Here is a 10,411-nt window from a genome sequence, read left to right on the forward strand (position 1 = left end):
TTGGCAACTATGTACTGCGCATGCGCAACAAGTTGGAGCTCCTATCTCTATAATGGGCATGTTTCACTAAATTATAAAAAACTGTACCTATCTGAAAATGCTCAACCCCAAAAGGCACTCCACTGGGACAATATCTACCTAATAAAACAAATCCCAAGTCTCAATTGTTCCCTACCCCGAGTTATGCCTTCCCAAAAAACCCCTCATAGACTAACATGGGTGACAAAGTGTCATTTCTGAAGTCTCAGAAAAAAACTGGCAGTTGGAAGTTTAGATCGCTCCCAATTGCTCATTTTTTTATATTTCGCCCTGAAATTTGGCACGCAGCACCGGTTGACGATTCTACACGTACCTGCCAAATTTCAGCTCAGTACGCCCAGTCACTTTTGAGGTGCAGTCCTCAAACACCATGCCCCCATCCGAAAGTTCCCTATGGGAAAAATCCGTTCGTTGGATTCAGCCTTAATATAAGGGCACTACCGTGCCCTTATAATATAGTATCCAAGGGTCCGGCACTCCCAATGAAGATTTGTAACTTTGGCTGGTGCCTTCACAGAAATTGTAAAAGTCCAGTATAGGTGCGGCACTCAGCACGAAATATCAAAGTAAAAGTACCAACGTCAGTGGTTTAAGACAACGTTTCAGTTGTATTTATTCACAACTTTTTTCAAGTCATACAGTGTTAGACAGTAATGAACATACCTTTATAGTTGGACAAAACACCCTTGTGACATGTGAGGTCCGGGCGAGACGCACATCCGACATGGACGCACATCCGGCATGGACGCCATGTAGTGACGTCATCGCACCGGCTGATATCAGTGACAACAAAATCAACCATCACCATGGCAACCAACAGTGCTGCGGAGAAACAGAGAGAAAACAATAAATAAATGCGCTAGCTGCATAAATATAAGCATGCGCATGAGACGCATACTAACCAAGCATATATACATAATGGAATGGCATACAATGTGAGAAAGGAGAAAAATGCGTCTGTATTATCTATAACATGCTAGAGAGGCACTTTCGTTGAGACCCTTTGGCGCTATGACGTCGAGTCTGTATATCCACTGGGCTTCTCTTCTGCGCAGCAACAGTGCACGATTACCTCCTCTGGGTAGTGGTGGAATCGTGTCAATGATGCGATAGCGCAGTGAATTGATTGGATGTTTTAATTCAGCGAAATGCCTTGCGACTGGTTGTTCGCTGGTACCGGCTTGGATCGCTTTGCGGATGGCAGAGCGGTGGGCTGCATCCGTTCTTTGAACTTGCACTCCGTTTTCCCAATGTAAGACAGCCCGCATGGGCAAATTAATTGGTAGATAACGTAATTGGTATCACAATTGACTGAGTGTCTAATGGCTATTTTGGTGCCGTTGTGGGGATGCGGGAAGGACGGGCCCGGGAGCATGAACTGACAGGTAACGCACCCGCATCTGGTGCAACCTGCTGGTTTGGATTGCAAGAAAGATTTGATGGTGTGTGGGCCCTTCTGTAATCTAGATACATCTGCCTTGACTAACCAATCTTTTAAATTGCGGCCGCGTGAATAGCAGGGCATGAGGTTGGTGGCATTGAATGGCAAAGATGAATCGGACGCAACTACTGGCCAATGTTTTTGGCTGAGTGCGTGATTGCAGGGGAAGTCGTGGTGAACTTATTGACCCATGGAAGTTTGTGGCTGATTTGGGTAGTCGGAGGCCGTTTAGTAAGAAGGTTGTCTTGGTTAAAGGAAAGGGCTTTGGTTTTAGCTTGCGAGAGAATTTGTCTAGAATAGCCTCTGTTGATAAATTTGGCAATGAGCTCGTCTATTTGTTGGATGGCAACTTCGCGGTTGCTATTTATTCGCAAAATGCGAATCATTTGCGAGAATGGTAGACCGCGTTTGAGACCCGCGGGATGACAGCTACTATATTTCAAGGGCAAGTTCCTGTCTGTAGGTTTTCTATACAGCGAGGTAATGAGGCAATTGTCTTTTAAAGTGACAGTGACATCAAGAAAATGCATAACATTTTGATCAAGTGTGTATGTAAATTTTATGGGGCTGGTAGATGCATTGTAGATGTCAATCATAGAAGTAAAAGCCTCTTTAGAGGAGGACCACACAATGAAGATGTCATCTATATACCTGCCAAAAAAGATGATATTATGCATGATGTCAACATGGTTGTACAATAATTCATCTTCAATTGTATACATCACAAGATTAGCGTAGCTCGGAGCTGCGCTAGAGCCCATCGCACAGCCCCGAGCCTGTTGGTAATATTGGCCGTCATAGAGGAAAAAGTTGTTAGTCAAGACAAGTTCTAATAACAAAATGATGACATGCGTTTGATCACTGGGAAAGTGACTTTTGCTTAATAAAAAACGTTTGACAGCCTGTAGACCAAAGTCATGTGGAATGGATGTGTAGAGACTTACAACATCGAGTCCAACCAGCCAACTTGATGGGGGAATTTCTTTAAGCAACTTGAGTTTTGTGAGAAAGTCACCGGTGTCTAGAAGAAAACTGCGTTCTTGCTGAACCAAGGGCTGGAGAATGGAATCAAGAAAAATTGCAGTTGGTTGAAAAAGGGAGTCTCTTGCTGAAACAATAGGTCGTCCAGGGGGATTGATAAGTTGTTTGTGGACTTTGGGTAGGGTATAAAGTAATGGTGTTACAGGAAACTCAGGTATGAGCACTTCGTAAGTAGATTCAGTAATAAGTTGAACTTCTACTGCTTGTCTGAGTGCTGCGGATAATGAGCGACGAAAGAATGGTGTAGGATCTTTGGCCAGGCGGGTATAAACTGCCTTGTCTGATAGTTGAGACTCAATTTCTTTGCGGTAATCACAAGTGTCTTGAATAACAATTCCGCCGCCCTTATCAGCGCTGCGAAAGATTAGACTCGGGTTATCCGCCAGGGATTTGAGGGCTAATCGTTCTGCTGGAGTAAGGTTAGGATGAATTTCTGGTGCTGATGAAGTAATCTGTTCAACATCCTGATCCAACATGCGCATGAAGGTTTTTATGCTGGCATTGTAAGATGTGGGTTCAAAAGTAGATGGAGGCTTGAATTGTTTCAACTGTTGTGGTAGTGTGGAAGTCGACGTTGTTGGTTGTGGAGGTTGATTTGCAAAAAACTCTTTTAGTTTCAGGTTACGATGAAGAGCTGCTCGTTCAATTTTACCTCGAAATGGGTCAAATTTGACCGTGGGGATAAATGAGAGGCCTTTATTTAAAAGGCTTAATTCGCTGGATGAAAGTTCGTAGGAGGATAAATTGAAGATTAGCGACTCCTGCCCAGAGGGGGCTTGTTTGCCCGTACATTGCCTCTGGTTTTGTCGCCCGCGGCGCGTGTGTTTGCGCGGCCTCGTCCGCCACCCTTGTTGGTGGCCGGAGTAACCCCTAAAGGGTGAGCTGATGTAGTGGCTTGGTCTTGGTCGGTGTTGGAGCTCGCAGAATCATTTGATGATGCTGTCTCGAATCGGTCTTGTACACGACGATTGCGCCTGAAGAAGGGGCGTTTGCGTTCTTGATTTTGCTGGTTGTAGATCCATCTGTACACCGTGTGTCGCTCATAGTCGGTGTCGACTTTTTGTAATTTTTCTTTTTTATATTTAATTAAGTCCCGTTTGTACTGGGAGACTTGGTTGTTGAGTTTCTCTACCCAGTTTTGTTCTGTATCCAAAGTTAAAGAAGGCATGTGTGCAGCTTCGAAAATGGAGATTTTTTCTTGAATGGATGCAAGTTCTTTAGCAGAGTGGTCGATAACCAGAAGGATCAAATCGAAAGAACATTTGTTGAGGATTGCCACCCATCGGCGACAGAACTGCGGGTCATGTCGACCGATGGTGGGGCAATTCCTCACACGAAATCCTCTTGGAATTTTGTTGGCTTTATAGTAATCACTTAGAGACAGTCGGTGAAGGTGGAAATCTGTCTCCTTCTTTTTTAATCTGAGGAGGTCACGGAAGAGGGATTCTGGTGCACTGGCTTCATTCTCATCATTAATGCCTTCGTTGCACACAATTTTTTGCACCTCCGATTCAGAATATGAAAACCTTTCGCCCACAGGGTATGTGGCTTGGGGGAATTGTTCCTCAGCTTCCTCCGCCATACTGGAGATTGCCAACCCAGGTGTATGGTGGTGCACAAACAATAAGTGCAGAAAAGAGAAAAAAAGCAATAAACCTTTAAAGTGACACACAAGTGTTATGTCTTGAAGATGATGGAGATGGGTGCCATGGACGAGATCTCTCACACGGAATCCGGTGTCAGATCAAATATTGTATCCAAGGGTCCGGCACTCCCAATGAAGATTTGTAACTTTGGCTGGTGCCTTCACAGAAATTGTAAAGTCCAGTATAGGTGCGGCACTCAGCACGAAATATCAAAGTAAAAGTACCAACGTCAGTGGTTTAAGACAACGTTTCAGTTGTATTTATTCACAACTTTTTTCAAGTCATACAGTGTTAGACAGTAATGAACATACCTTTATAGTTGGACAAACACCCTTGTGACATGTGAGGTCCGGGCGAGACGCACATCCGACATGGACGCACATCCGGCATGGACGCCATGATATCAGTGACAACAAAATCAACCATCACCATGGCAACCAACAGTGCTGCGCATTTATTTATTGTTTTCTCTCTGTTTCTCCGCAGCACTGTTGGTTGCCATGGTGATGGTTGATTTTGTTGTCACTGATATCAGCCGGTGCGATGACGTCACTACATGGCGTCCATGCCGGATGTGCGTCTCGCCCGGACCTCACATGTCACAAGGGTGTTTGTCCAACTATAAAGGTATGTTCATTACTGTCTAACACTGTATGACTTGAAAAAAGTTGTGAATAAATACAACTGAAACGTTGTCTTAAACCACTGACGTTGGTACTTTTACTTTGATATTTCGTGCTGAGTGCCGCACCTATACTGGACTTTACAATTTCTGTGAAGGCACCAGCCAAAGTTACAAATCTTCATTGGGAGTGCCGGACCCTTGGATACAATATTTGATCTGACACCGGATTCCGTGTGAGAGATCTCGTCCATGGCACCCATCTCCATCATCTTCAAGACATAACACTTGTGTGTCACTTTAAAGGTTTATTGCTTTTTTTCTCTTTTCTGCACTTATTGTTTGTGCACCACCATACACCTGGGTTGGCAATCTCCAGTATGGCGGAGGAAGCTGAGGAACAATTCCCCCAAGCCACATACCCTGTGGGCGAAAGGTTTTCATATTCTGAATCGGAGGCGCAAAAAATTGTGTGCAACGAAGGCATTAATGATGAGAATGAAGCCAGTGCACCAGAATCCCTCTTCCGTGACCTCCTCAGATTAAAAAAGAAGGAGACAGATTTCCACCTTCACCGACTGTCTCTAAGTGATTACTATAAAGCCAACAAAATTCCAAGAGGATTTCGTGTGAGGAATTACCCCACCATCGGTCGACATGACCCGCAGTTCTGTCGCCGATGGGTGGCAATCCTCAACAAATGTTCTTTCGATTTGATCCTTCTGGTTATCGACCACTCTGCTAAAGAACTTGCATCCATTCAAGAAAAAATCTCCATTTTCGAAGCTGCACACATGCCTTCTTTAACTTTGGATACAGAACAAAACTGGGTAGAGAAACTCAACAACCAAGTCTCCCAGTACAAACGGGACTTAATTAAATATAAAAAAGAAAAATTACAAAAAGTCGACACCGACTATGAGCGACACACGGTGTACAGATGGATCTACAACCAGCAAAATCAAGAACGCAAACGCCCCTTCTTCAGGCGCAATCGTCGTGTACAAGACCGATTCGAGACAGCATCATCAAATGATTCTGCGAGCTCCAACACCGACCAAGACCAAGCCACTACATCAGCTCACCCTTTAGGGGTTACTCCGGCCACCAACAAGGGTGGCGGACGAGGCCGCGCAAACACACGCGCCGCGGGCGACAAAACCAGAGGCAATGTACGGGCAAACAAGCCCCCTCTGGGCAGGAGTCGCTAATCTTCAATTTATCCTCCTACGAACTTTCATCCAGCGAATTAAGCCTTTTAAATAAAGGCCTCTCATTTATCCCCACGGTCAAATTTGACCCATTTCGAGGTAAAATTGAACGAGCAGCTCTTCATCGTAACCTGAAACTAAAAGAGTTTTTTGCAAATCAACCTCCACAACCAACAACGTCGACTTCCACACTACCACAACAGTTGAAACAATTCAAGCCTCCATCTACTTTTGAACCCACATCTTACAATGCCAGCATAAAAACCTTCATGCGCATGTTGGATCAGGATGTTGAACAGATTACTTCATCAGCACCAGAAATTCATCCTAACCTTACTCCAGCAGAACGATTAGCCCTCAAATCCCTGGCGGATAACCCGAGTCTAATCTTTCGCAGCGCTGATAAGGGCGGCGGAATTGTTATTCAAGACACTTGTGATTACCGCAAAGAAATTGAGTCTCAACTATCAGACAAGGCAGTTTATACCCGCCTGGCCAAAGATCCTACACCATTCTTTCGTCGCTCATTATCCGCAGCACTCAGACAAGCAGTAGAAGTTCAACTTATTACTGAATCTACTTACGAAGTGCTCATACCTGAGTTTCCTGTAACACCATTACTTTATACCCTACCCAAAGTCCACAAACAACTTATCAATCCCCCTGGACGACCTATTGTTTCAGCAAGAGACTCCCTTTTTCAACCAACTGCAATTTTTCTTGATTCCATTCTCCAGCCCTTGGTTCAGCAAGAACGCAGTTTTCTTCTAGACACCGGTGACTTTCTTACAAAACTCAAGTTGCTTAAAGAAATTCCCCCATCAAGTTGGCTGGTTGGACTCGATGTTGTAAGTCTCTACACATCCATTCCACATGACTTTGGTCTACAGGCTGTCAAACGTTTTTTATTAAGCAAAAGTCACTTTCCCAGTGATCAAACGCATGTCATCATTTTGTTATTAGAACTTGTCTTGACTAACAACTTTTTCCTCTATGACGGCCAATATTACCAACAGGCTCGGGGCTGTGCGATGGGCTCTAGCGCAGCTCCGAGCTACGCTAATCTTGTGATGTATACAATTGAAGATGAATTATTGTACAACCATGTTGACATCATGCATAATATCATCTTTTTTGGCAGGTATATAGATGACATCTTCATTGTGTGGTCCTCCTCTAAAGAGGCTTTTACTTCTATGATTGACATCTACAATGCATCTACCAGCCCCATAAAATTTACATACACACTTGATCAAAATGTTATGCATTTTCTTGATGTCACTGTCACTTTAAAAGACAATTGCCTCATTACCTCGCTGTATAGAAAACCTACAGACAGGAACTTGCCCTTGAAATATAGTAGCTGTCATCCCGCGGGTCTCAAACGCGGTCTACCATTCTCGCAAATGATTCGCATTTTGCGAATAAATAGCAACCGCGAAGTTGCCATCCAACAAATAGACGAGCTCATTGCCAAATTTATCAACAGAGGCTATTCTAGACAAATTCTCTCGCAAGCTAAAACCAAAGCCCTTTCCTTTAACCAAGACAACCTTCTTACTAAACGGCCTCCGACTACCCAAATCAGCCACAAACTTCCATGGGTCAATAAGTTCACCACGACTTCCCCTGCAATCACGCACTCAGCCAAAAAACATTGGCCAGTAGTTGCGTCCGATTCATCTTTGCCATTCAATGCCACCAACCTCATGCCCTGCTATTCACGCGGCCGCAATTTAAAAGATTGGTTAGTCAAGGCAGATGTATCTAGATTACAGAAGGGCCCTGTTAAAACTGAAATAACGCATCAATAATTATATACTTTTGTTATACTCTGTTTTCTCAAATATTGCTATTATTGCTGCAGATGACTTTAGCTTGTTGCACACTGTACTATTCACTGCGTATGAGGCCTTCCCTTTGCGCTAAACAGTTATAATATGTTAGAAGCAGCAGCCATTTTGTTAGGCATGACTTGCATAATAATATTATTAAAATGGCTGATCATTCAGAACAGTGCTGTAAAAGTGATTTCTTATAAGAATTGTTTTTGGTTTTAGAAGCTTAAGAATGTGATGTTGACAGTATAATAGAACAAGGACAGACACCTAGACTCCACAAACTGAATAATATGGGAACAAGGCCACACGTGCGTAGACCCACAAGGCCACTGAAGTTGGGTGTTGGGTTAATTATGACATCATGATTGAAAGCAGAGCTTGCCAATAAGACTCAATGCTTATGAGTAATTAATTAATTAATGTGATAAAGGTTTAAATATCAGAGTGATAGAAGGAGAGAAGAAAGGCAGTTGAGGAAGAACCAGCAAGCACAGGGGGCTGGAGGTAACTATGAAGGAGGTTTAATCATGGCTGATCACTGTCCTTGAAAGGTGTCCATTTTGATTTGATTTAGAATTACTGTTTAAGTATTAGCTAGTCAGTTTTATGTTTCTTGTGTTAGTCTGCATTTGCAAATATCCTGTAATGAAGCTATTCTTTAAGTAAAGCATTGCCATACATTTTATAAAACGGTTGTGTGGGTGTGCAATCATTTCAGCGTTGCCGTTATATTTAAAGGTAAATAAAGTAAATAAATTTGGTTTGGGTTATTAATCATATCTAATCTTATCAGATAAATATCTGGTTTATCAGCCCACACACCATCAAATCTTTCTTGCAATCCAAACCAGCAGGTTGCACCAGATGCGGGTGCGTTACCTGTCAGTTCATGCTCCCGGGCCCGTCCTTCCCGCATCCCCACAACGGCACCAAAATAGCCATTAGACACTCAGTCAATTGTGATACCAATTACGTTATCTACCAATTAATTTGCCCATGCGGGCTGTCTTACATTGGGAAAACGGAGTGCAAGTTCAAAGAACGGATGGCAGCCCACCGCTCTGCCATCCGCAAAGCGATCCAAGCCGGTACCAGCGAACAACCAGTCGCAAGGCATTTCGCTGAATTAAAACATCCAATCAATTCACTGCGCTATCGCATCATTGACACGATTCCACCACTACCCAGAGGAGGTAATCGTGCACTGTTGCTGCGCAGAAGAGAAGCCCAGTGGATATACAGACTCGACGTCATAGCGCCAAAGGGTCTCAACGAAAGTGCCTCTCTAGCATGTTATAGATAATACAGACGCATTTTTCTCCTTTCTCACATTGTATGCCATTCCATTATGTATATATGCTTGGTTAGTATGCGTCTCATGCGCATGCTTATATTTATGCAGCTAGCGCATTTATTTATTGTTTTCTCTCTGTTTCTCCGCAGCACTGTTGGTTGCCATGGTGATGGTTGATTTTGTTGTCACTGATATCAGCCGGTGCGATGACGTCACTACATGGCGTCCATGCCGGATGTGCGTCTCGCCCGGACCTCACATGTCACAAGGGTGTTTGTCCAACTATAAAGGTATGTTCATTACTGTCTAACACTGTATGACTTGAAAAAAGTTGTGAATAAATACAACTGAAACGTTGTCTTAAACCACTGACGTTGGTACTTTTACTTTGATATTTCGTGCTGAGTGCCGCACCTATACTGGACTATATATATATATATATATATATATGATTAGTCCTGGACCACCAACCTAAGGCAGCCAGTTTAAGAACCACTGTTCTAGCAGATCTGTGATACAGAAGGGATGCTCAGTGTAATATTCATACCACAACTATCACACCACAACATTAAACATGTGGTTCCCGACCCCCATAAAGGGAGAACAGAACCTGTGGCGAGCACAGCGAACCACCAAGCCCACAAGGGGCTTATTTGCGCTCATCCACCCCTGTAGGAGTACTGGCATTCAGGATTCAGATGTCAGTATACTGACCATCGGATCCCAACTATCGGAACGTCATACCACACCCTGTACCTATGATTAACAATGGTCCTTGGCTGGCTAAATTCAAGCCTGCATTTTCCCTGGCTTTAATCAGCAACAGAACCTGTATAGACTATAGGTGTCCAAGATGAATTTACATGTTACATGGCTGATCTGCTAAACCTGGTCCTACAGATTTATGGGCATAGGTTTGTATATAAATAAAACATAAATGATAAGCATGATGTTCCTAATTAAGCCATAGCTGTTGTTAGACCAGGGGTAGCCAACTCCAGTCTTTGGGGGGGATGCTCTTACATCCTCCCCCTTTCCGCCGCCCATTGCCGCCGGCTACCGCAAACATAATTATCGCATATGATCTAACATATGCGATAATTATCACAAAAGACAGCTCTTGCGTTAAGAGCTGTCTTTTGCGTTGACCCGGCGATGAGAGGCGGGTCCCGGCGGCTCCCCCCTCCCATTCTTACCCACCTGGAGCTGCTGCTGCAGGTAGGGTGACCAACTCATCCCTTTAATTCAGGACACATATTAATTACACAGGTTCTGT

Source organism: Crinia signifera, chromosome 1 (genome assembly GCF_055691185.1).
Source record: "Crinia signifera chromosome 1, ASM5569118v1, whole genome shotgun sequence".
Classification (NCBI taxonomy): Eukaryota; Metazoa; Chordata; class Amphibia; order Anura; family Myobatrachidae; genus Crinia; species Crinia signifera.